Below are 10,996 nucleotides of genomic sequence, written 5' to 3' on the forward strand. Positions count from 1 at the left end.
CTTGTAGTCGACAGTGACCCCTAGTACTCCGGTATAGTTACTCTGCGCATACCCTTCTTGTGTAGCTCGACGCTTCGGCTGTTCAGACCTCGTGACCACCTCTTGTTGCGACACTACCGCCAATCCCCAAACTTCGTGCCTGCCTCTCGGTTTTTTTCCCTTTACTGTGAATTCATTCCCCTGCCCCATATGGGAAGGGGAAGGCTGGTAGCAGCACGAGCCGCCGCTCTTCAGCCGAGTGACATGACTGCTGTTAAAAGGAGAAAGTTGTACATATAAAGGGGGACATAAAAACAGAGTAAGGGGAGACAATGGAGGGAAAATATACACTGGCACGGAGACGATCAAGGGGGACAATTAAAAAAGTCTACATAAAGTTGAAAACACAGTTGGTGATTCGTAGAGCACAAAAAGACACTGAGGTGACATGCATAGGTTAATAGTTGGCCACAGTATTAAAACATACCAGAACAAAGATACCTTAAATCCACTTGCTGAGTAACATCAGCACACTCTTGGGATTTGTTCCTCTATGTGAAATAACATTCCATATTTTCTGCATCGAGATTAATTACTAGCCTTTCTATGATGGTCATACAACAATTGTGGTTGTTGTTGTTGAGGTATTCAGTCCTGAGACTGGTTTGATGCAGCTCTCCGTGCTACTCTATCTTGTGCAATCTTCTTCAACTCCCAGTACCTACTGCCACCTACATCCTACTGAATTTGCTTAGTTTATTCATCTCTTGGTCTCCCTCTACGAGGTTTACCTTCCACACTGCCCTCCAATACTAAACTGGTGATTCCTTGATGCCTCAGAACGTGTCCTACCAACCGATCCCTTCTTCTCGTCAAGTTGTGCCACAAACTTCTCTTCTCCCCAATCCTATTCAGTACTCCCTCATTAGTTACGTGATCTACCCACCTAATCTTCAACATTCTTCTGTAGCACCAAATTTCGAAAGCATCTACTCTCTTCTTTTTCCAAACTATTTATTGTCAATGTTTCACTTCCATAAATGGCTACTCTCCATACGAATACTTTCAGAAAGACTTCCTGACACTTAAATCTATACTCGATGTTAACAAATTTCTCTTCATCAGAAACGCTTTCCTTGCCATTGCCAGTCTACATTTTATACCCTCTCTACTACGACCATCATCAGTTATTTTGCTCCCCAAATAGCAGAATTCCTTTACTACTCTAAGTGTCTCATTTCCTAATCTAATTACCTCAGCATCACCCAAATTAATTAGACTACATTCCATTATCCTCGATTTGCTTTTGCTGATGTTCATCTTATATCCTCCTTTCAAGATACTGTCCATTGCGTTCAACTGCTCTTCCAAGTCCTTTGCTGTCTCTGACAGAATTACAATGTCATCGGCGAACCTAAAAGATTTTACTTCTTTTTGTTTCCTTCACTGCTTGCTGAATATACAGATTGAATAACATCAGGGAGACACTACAACCCTGTCTCACTCCCTTCCCAACCACTGCTTCCCTTTCATATCCCTCGACTCTTATAACAGCCATCTGGTTTCTGTACAAATTGTAAATAGCCTTTCGCTCCCCGTATTTTACCCCTGCCACCTTCACAGTTTAAAAGAGAGTATTCCAGCCAACATTGTCAAAAGCTTTCTCCAAGTCTACTAATGCTAGAAACGTAGGTTTGCCTTTTGTTAATCTAGCTTCTAAGATGAGTCGTAGGGTCAGTATTGCATCACGTGTTCCAACATTTCTAAGGAATCCAAACTGATCTTCCCTGAGGTCGGCTTCTACTAGTTTTACCATTCGTCTGTAAAGAATTCGCGTTAGTATTTTGCAGCTGTGACTTATTAAACTGATAGTTCTGTAATTCCACATTTGTCAACACCAGCTTTCTTTGAGATTGGAATTATTATATTCTTCTTGAAGTGTGAAGGTATTTCGCCTGTTTCACACATCTTGCTCACCATATGGTAGAGTTTCGTCAGGAGTGGCTCTCCCAAGGCTGTCAGTAGTTGTAATGGAATGTTGCCTTCTCCTGGGGCCTTGTTTCGACTCAGGTCTTTTAGTGCTCTGTCAAACTCTTCACGCAGTATTATATCTCCCATTTCATCTTCATCTACATCCTCTTCCATTTCCATAATATTTTCCTCAAGTACATCGCTCTTGTATAGACCGTCTGTATGCTCCTTCCATCTTTCTGCTTTCCGTTCTTTGCGTAGAACTGGGTTTCCATCTGAGCTTTTGATATTCATACAAGTGGTTCTCTTTTCTCCAAAGGTCTCTTTAATTTTCCTGTAGGCTGTATCTATGTTACCCCTAGTGAGATCAGCCTCTAAATCCTTAAATATGTCCTCTAGCCATGCCTGCTTATCCCGAGGGATATCGTGTCAAATTCTGTCTAACTAGGGCGTCAGGTCGTCAATATCGCAAGCTGGTCGGAGGGCCGTTTTCTTAATGCTACTAACGTTCTCAGTTCTGGAGACACCCAGTGACCTTACTTTCAAAGGTAGAATTTGGCAAACACGAAGAGTACCAGTAGAAACTATCGCCCTGTGCAGACGGACATCTTTCTGTTGATATGTACTGTAAGATCAGGATGGCTTGTCATCAGTAGCAGCGGAACGGCGCATTGAGAATCGCCAAAGTACTTCTGTACTGTAAGAGTCTGCGGATGACAACAAAAGGGGTCCTGCTATCAGAACAAACTGCACTCCAGACAATCAATTTTGGTTGTCAGACCGTATGGCTGGCGGCAGTCAAGTTGGTATCCCACTGCGGCATGGGGCGTCTACACATACGTCTTCCTGGTTCGAAACGGGAATCGTCGCTGAAGTCACTTCTAATCTTGTCAGTGCGATTCCAGGCCAAAGACGTGTGTGGATAATAGGTCTACAGCTTCCGTTACGGCAATATACTCCGCTATGGATGCAGCACAGGATACAGCTGAGATTGTACAGAGTGGCGGACATAAAACGCGCCCGAACCGGAGTGCGAACGCGCGTGAGTAGCATTACAAGCTTGTCAGTTTCTTTGCCACCTTCCAACAACAGTAGCGTGTGAGTAGTTCATACGGAAAGTAGTCGTTATAAACCACGTAATTCACTGTCACGTCTTACTCCATTGAAGAACGTGTGTTCATTGTTGAAAAATATGTCGCTGAGACAATAACGTGTAACAAATTGCTAGAGGACAGAGAATGATTCGATCTGGGAAAAGGCCGTAACGGATGGGACCAGTTAGATTTTTTGAAAAACTGTGAAAGGAATTTTCCTGATTACATGATGGTCGAGCAAAAGGTGAATAAGGTCCTTAGTGCATTAGCTGGTGATGGAAAAGGATGGGGTCTAACTTTGAATACAGAACAAATGTCATTTGACGTATTTAAACAGCAGTTCGTGGAGGAATACCGGTCAGAGCGAAAACAGGACTGCCTATTACGGCAGGAGTATATCATGGCCAGGTTGTATCACAACAGAGCAGGGCCTCAATGAAAGAGTTTTACGAAATGTGGTATCATAAAATGACTAACTTGAGAAACAGACGAACGGAATCAGAAAAAGTGTGGGAACTATGGAAAAAGCTCCCAGAGGATTCAAAGCGTTTCGTGGAAAGTAATCGCAAAAACTTCTCGTTATTTTTGGAAAGTGTCGAAGACGAGGACCACTGCAGAGGGAACCATGGTTATCGTCAAAATGAAACAACCAGAATTGGGATAATCACAGAATAATGAACAGAATGGCCGGCCGGAGGGGCCGAGTGGTTCTAGGCGCTACAGTCTGGAACCGTGCGACCGCTACAGTCGTAAGTTCGAATCCTGCCTCGTGAATGGATGTGTCTGATGTTCTTAGGTTAGTTAGGTTTAAGTAGTTCTAATTTCTAGGGAACTGATGACCTCAGCAGTTAAGTCCCATAGTGCTCAGAGTCATTTGAACCATTTTGAACAGAATGATAAAGAACGTTACCGCGTAAATATGAGGGTTGGAACATAAATAGTGGCAGCTATTTATTCACAACTGATAGAAAACGTATTACGTTTCCCCATGGCAGACCGTCAATGCACAATATTTCCTGTGTCCAGACTAAGCGCCTGCAACTCTCGCTTCCGGCGAAGCAGACCGGTACAGCGGGCCCCGAACAGAGTGGAGGTCAGGCTGGCTGGTCGTCCCGGAATCACAGACGCTTCCCAGAGACCACCAGGAGGCGTCCACGTCGCCGCAAGAGGTCGCTACAGCCGCGGACCTCTTTCCTTCCGCTCGACACGTGACTGCAAATAGAGCCAGCCGAATCCATGATCGAAACAGTATTTAGGCTGGCGCAGGAGCCTGGACAGGCAGTTCACGCCGAGCGAGCCCACTGGTTTCATCGTAGCCGCCGCCTCATCGTCCACCGACGCCAGAGTACCGGAGCCATCCATCGCAGGACCCCAACTCGTCCTCGAACTCACGTGACGGCAACGTGGACTCCGCGCTGCTCTTCACGAGACGCCCGGGGCATGGTTTGGTGAAGTTGTATGGTTACTACTGACAGTTTATGTTTGGAAGAATCTCTGATTCAGTTATTGGTAGGCTTGGAGGATCAGTCCTACCTCACGAATATTGTTTTGTAAATTTTGAAGAAAGCCTTTAGTTTAAATAAAAACGCCATTATTCACACTCTGAGATTTTCCTATCCACGGGCGGCGGATATATTAGTATTACTGTTCGTTTTTGGAGAACCACGTGCTACCAGCTTTGTGAAAGAAGCGGCGACACTTTCTGCACAACTCACCCATCATTTTACACGACGATGCACAGGTGCAAATAGCGCAAGCTGTAGCTGCTCTGTTCAGTCGATAGGACTGTGAAGTACTGTACCATCCACCATACACCCCGGACTTAAGTCCTTGTGACTTTGATTTGATTCTGAAGATGAACGAACCACTTTGTGGCATTTGCTTCAGAACTGTTCCAGAGATTCGACAGACAGTAGACCGCTCCATTCACACCATCAACAGAACAGCTTCTTCTAATGATATACTACGCCTTCCACATCACTGGCAAACGGTTTTACATAACGCTGATGACTACTTTGAAGGACAGTAACACGTGCAAACATGTAACTCTTTTGTATCAGTTGTGAATAAATAGTTGTCACTATTTAAGTTGCAACCCTCATATTATGCAAAAAGGTAGAGGCAGAGATTGCGCATTTCGCGGTAGAGAATTAGCGCCAGGAAACTATCAAAATCAAAATGACACGGAATGTAATGCCTGCACGTTTTACGCGGCAGATTCGCGAGGACAAATATTACCAGCCCAAACTAAAGAAACCATACCGGCCAAAATAAAGTGAATTTAAGACAGGAGTAAGTGGCAACACAGCGCCACAGGACTTTGGACGTAGAACACCGGGTGCGTACATAAGTGAGTCACAAGCTACAGGCTATGCTACAGTGGCGAGCGTGCGAACTGAGCAACCGCGTGCAATGAGCTTGGTGGAGCGATCAGCTGTCCGTAGCGCAGCTACAGTAGTGGCCGCAGGGAGAGATGACGTCACAAGGGAATATAGTGGACCTGTTTTGCTGGGAAATATAGCCGAAATGAGAAAGGATTCGGACTGTTGTTAAGTAAAAGTGCAAGCAAAAAAGAAAGACAAATTGTGCGAAAAGGAATCTTCATGGATAATGGAGTGGTACGATGATTTTTTTTTATAGTTTAAAGCAATATGAGGGGGAAAGTTTTAAAGAGGGTTATATGACCAGGGAATTAATAAAAGGAAGAAGCGAAAGAGGAAACGTCGAAAAGAGGGCGTTATCCTAAAACGAAAAGGAGATGAAAGTAGTTAGCGCCACGCAAGGTGCGTCAGCACCGATTTCAGATCATGTGGTTGGTAAGAGAGAGGAAGGCGCTGCGCAAATCATTCCAGCAGCCGATGTGAAACAAATTGGTGTTATAAACAGAAAAATGGTCGGTATAAATAGGAATCTGGAGGAGGATGAAATCCTTCAAAATTGCAGATGAGGCGATCCTGGTTGACGAAAGGCTTGTACAATTAGCTGTTGTTGATGTTCCAGTGAACATAGATTCAGATGAGTATATGCAAACCACTCAAATCCTTAACAGTTGTACTAAATATGAACTTAAGGTTGACGTCATCAGAAGTGATATTGAAGATAGTTTAGACGAAGAATCGCCTGTAAGTGAAATAGCAATTTTAGGAAGGAGTCGAAATTCTGAAAATACAAAAATTGATGAATGTTCAAAAGAGGAGCTTGCTTGTTGTCCAAGAGTAGTGTTCATATTAGAATCAGACAGTGAACGTGAAATAAATGATAGTTCAGATGAGGAATATGTAGAAATGGAGGAAAGGCAACAAAGTATAATGGAATATATCTGTCAAAAGCAAAATGAAGATTTATCCAACAACGTCCAGCAGTAAACATCGAACCGAAAAAGAAAGAGCAACCAGATGATACAACACTAGCGTAAGAAATTATTAGAGTCATGAAAGACATCGAAATCAGAAAACTGAAACCCCCCCGACATAAGTGATTTGTCAGTAAATAACATATCTTGGAGCGATCTGATGGTCAAACAAGCCTTGTTATGGGAGGAAAAAGAAAATTCAGGAAATAGGACGATCAAACCATCCCAGATGAAATTTACAGTATTATATTGCAAGTATTTTGAGACGCTGCATTCCAAAATAGTGCCCTTTCACACAATCTTCCTTTGAACACATTTCCAGTAAACCTGGGTTAGTTATGATGTCCGTAAATGGTGTGAAAATTGTAGGGGAAATTGGAAACTCCATCAAGCCTATTCGAAGACAAATGCTTGTGAAGTCTGAAATTAATGGGCGAAAATTTGAACATGACTTCCTGGTTGTAACTGAATTGAATAATAATAAATCTGGTATTTCGGAAGTTGAATTTGAACAGAACGAAATTTCGCTGAACACCATAGTTGATTCATTGCTATTAGAAGCTGTGGAGGCGGAAATCGACAAAATGATTGAATGGGGAATTATCGAGGGAGCAATAGCGAGCTTAACAACCCTCTCAATATTGTAAACAAGAAAGATGGAAGCATCTGCGTAGTAATTCATGCACAAACACTAAACAATGTTGTAAAAAGAAACGTAGACCGTCCAGAAAATTTTGGCAAATTCTTGCAAAACTTCCACAATGTGCAGTATTTGACTAGCTTAGATATGACGACTGGGTATTAGCAAATTCCATTGTATAAAGAATTTCTAAAGCGTACCACCTTTCTATTTGTGGGAAAACGTTGTCAATAAAAGTCGTTTCTTTTGGTCTTAACATTCCGCTCTCAGTATTTATTAGGGCTTTGTATTCCGTGTTAGGAAGGGAACTAAGTGCCAGATTGACCAGATACGTGGACGACTTGTTGATCGCCATGGAAAATTGGTAAGAACACTGTGAATTATTAGGCAAAACTTTTTTTTTTTTTTTTTGCTCTTCAAGCAGGAGGGATGACACTAAAACTGAGAAAATGCGAATTCGTAAAACAGGAAATGAAAATCTTGGGACATATTATTACCACCTCTGGGATTGGAGAGGACCCAGAAAAGTTAAATGCCATTGAAAAATACCCACCACCTAAGAACCGAAAGCAACTGAAAGCGTATCTCTATCTCTCCGGATTTTACTGAAACTCCGCGAAGCGGCAAGCATTTAATAGTCCTCATTTAAATGGGTTACTTAAGAAAAACAGTGCATTCATTTGGACAGAGCAATGCGAAAAAGGCTTCGAAAATTTGAACCATTAGAATTGATAGCAGTGCATGTGGAATCGGCATAGAAATTTTCCAAGAAAACATTGATACAGTAGAATCAAAACATAAGACAATACTTTTCGCTAGTCGAACTCTCACTAAGTACGAAAGAAATTACACCGTTTTAGAAAAGGAAGCTCTAGCATCATATGGGGTTGAAAAGGTTTCGACATTATTTGTGGGAGCTTAAAGCATTATACATACTGACCACAAAGCGTTGATGTTTCTTTGACCACAAAGCGTTGATGTTTCTTAAAAACTGCCATTTATTTACTGGCAGATTATGCCATTCGGTACAGTACCTCCAGCAGTCTGACTATGAAACTCCTTCTGTTAGAGGAATTTACATTAATGTAACACATGCTCTATCCAGACTACCTGAAGGGATGGACAGTGTGATAAATAACGGAAACGGCACTTCATATGCGGTTCATCATAGAGGTACAGTGGAAAAAGAAAATCGAATAGATTTGTAAAAACATGTTTTTACTACCAAAATGAAGACAAAGTCTGGAAGTCAGTTAAAGTAAATATTAAAAATACAAAATATCCTGAACTTATTAAGTATTATAAGATCTTTAGGCGTATTCTATATAAACGAAGAGATGTGAGTAGAGAGGAGTGGAAGGTGTGTAGGCCATCTCAAACTAAGACGAAAGTAACTGACTATTTTCACCTCACCTTAGGAAACTGTAGTTCGAAAATGTGTATCGAAAAACTTTATTACGTGATAAAAATAAATATCAGTGCAACAAGAAGAGAACAAATCAAATTAACTAATGCGATATTTGTTTTGTCTTATTGTCTGTGGATTTATGTGTGCCTCTCCCGACATCTTCTGGAAATTGCACCTATATTTTAATGGTAGTAGAAGTATTTTCGATGGTTATCAAACATTTTCTCATTAGGAAACTTATCGCAAAAGGAGTATTTAATAGAATGATTGAATATTTCAACGCTATAGCAAAGCGAAAAACAGTACTATCAGATAATGGACCCCAATTCATTTAAAAAATCTGGAAGGAAGGGATGGAATAGAATGGCAGTCAAGTGAAACATATTTCGGCATACCGTCCTGCAAACATCGAGTGGATCGTTATGTGCGTGAACTGGGTAGATTGTGTCGAACTTACTGGCACCCCAATCATAAGGCAAGGGTAGGTCTATTGCACACTTTGAAATTACAATGAATACCCTCCCCTATGAAACTACAGGATTTCCGCCCAAGGAAATTCTTCTTAATCATAAGAGCTAAAGTATAATTGAAGAAACCATTTACACCCTGTATAGTACTAGATCTGAAGGAAAAAAAGACTTAGTGAGAAAAAGAATGAAACAAAAAGCGGAAGCCACATCCAAAAGGCATGGTAAGGACCTTAATGTGACCAAATTCAAAACTGAGGTTTTTGCTCTCGTAAAAACTCACAAAAAATCAAGTGAAATAAACCAAGACATTTCTAAGTTCAAGTATATTTATAATGATCCCTTTGAAGTGCAAGGGACTCAGCACACTAAAGCATATTATCTTATTTACTCTAAGTCAAAGATGCCAATAGGAGTTCATAACGTTGTAGATTTAAAACCTTACATCCACAGACATGAGTGATAAGGGGCAAAAGTGTATATGGTATTAACCAAATAGCCTTTTACTTTGTATATTCTTATTCATGATGTTTTGTTATCAATTGTTGTTATGTTGGAAAACATTTCTGTTACGAGACTACTGATACATGTATGTAAGTTTAAGATTCTGTGTAATATAAATGGATATAAAATTTATATGTAAGTTCCAGGCTATGATAGACATAAGGCCTGTATTGCTTGTATACTTCAGCATAATCAGAAGGACTGCCAAATATGTGTATAGGCAGACAAGTGTTGAAATTGAAAATGAAGGTAGACTGCCAAGAATATTGAACAGAGAGGGATGAAAAGTCTGTAGAATGTACTGAGTGTTATGTTTCTCATGATGAACTGCATGAATGTTTAAAACATAGTTTATTGATGATCATAATAAAAAATGGGTATGAACTAATCATGTGAAAGGAAAGAATTAAAAATACTGACTCATCTCATCATCCAAATAAAAATGTTGTGTAATGTAAGCAATAAGTAAATTCCTATACATTTGTCTTACATGCACACATGTATAGAATAGTACACATTTTCTGACTACGACCAAAATTCATGTTTTGGTACTTGATGAAACAGAGTTTTACGTAAATTTCTATCTGAAGTGCTTGTTGTCTAATGTATGTGCAAATTTTTTTCTGGATGCCCAACACTTTTTGAAGAGTTATTCATGTTTTATTGATGTATACCTGTCGGGAAACCTCAATAAAACATGGGGCATGTGTAACACTTATATTGATTAGGAGTATGTTTAAATAACCATGTATCTGTAATTTATGAAATGGGCATCCTCTGTTCAACTCCTTGATGTATGACAAGAAAAGTAGAGTTTGTAATGTATATATGAGAAAAGGAAAAGGATATGTTCTAATTTTAAATTATTATATTATAAATACATTTATGAATGAGTATAATTGGGAAAAGTGGTTCATGCATAGAGCACTTGTATTTGTAACATGTAAACGCCGTAGGAAAATCCCTCCGAAACGAAAGTGGCATGGTGCGATGTAAAAGGTGTGTTTGACGGTCGAACTGAGCGGCTCCGTCGTGTGAATGGTATGCAGTGTGTGGCTAGCCTTAGCATGGTACACCTCGACGGTGCTAAGAGAGGCAATTGGAAGCTGCATCAGAAGGGATTTGCTTCGGATGTGGATCTGGTTATTATTTGGTAATCACGGAATAATGGAATGGTTCTAATATGTTGAAAATTCGACGTTAAGAAGAGGCTTTATAGAGCATTTGCACATCAAGAGCATTTGGAGCATTATGTACAGCGTCCTCCATCTAGCTCAGTGTTTTGACAACGTAGAACGCCAATCGAACAGAATTTGGCACAATATCAGTGAGAACATCCAACAACTGTATTAATCAATGCCAAGCCTACTAGCTGTTTGCCTAAAGGCCACAGATGGACCAGTGTGTTACTGACTTGCTTAGTTTGAGAAGCTCTTTCTGTCCAAAAAATCGTCCAATTTTTCATATACTGTTACCATTTTATGCGCTTGTACATGTACAGAACGTCAGTACTACTCGGATAATTTCTCCGTGATGCGTCTTTTTGGATATATGTAAGGATATGATTCACAGTATGTATGG

Source organism: Schistocerca gregaria, chromosome 2 (assembly GCF_023897955.1).
Source record: "Schistocerca gregaria isolate iqSchGreg1 chromosome 2, iqSchGreg1.2, whole genome shotgun sequence".
Taxonomy (NCBI): domain Eukaryota; kingdom Metazoa; phylum Arthropoda; class Insecta; order Orthoptera; family Acrididae; genus Schistocerca; species Schistocerca gregaria.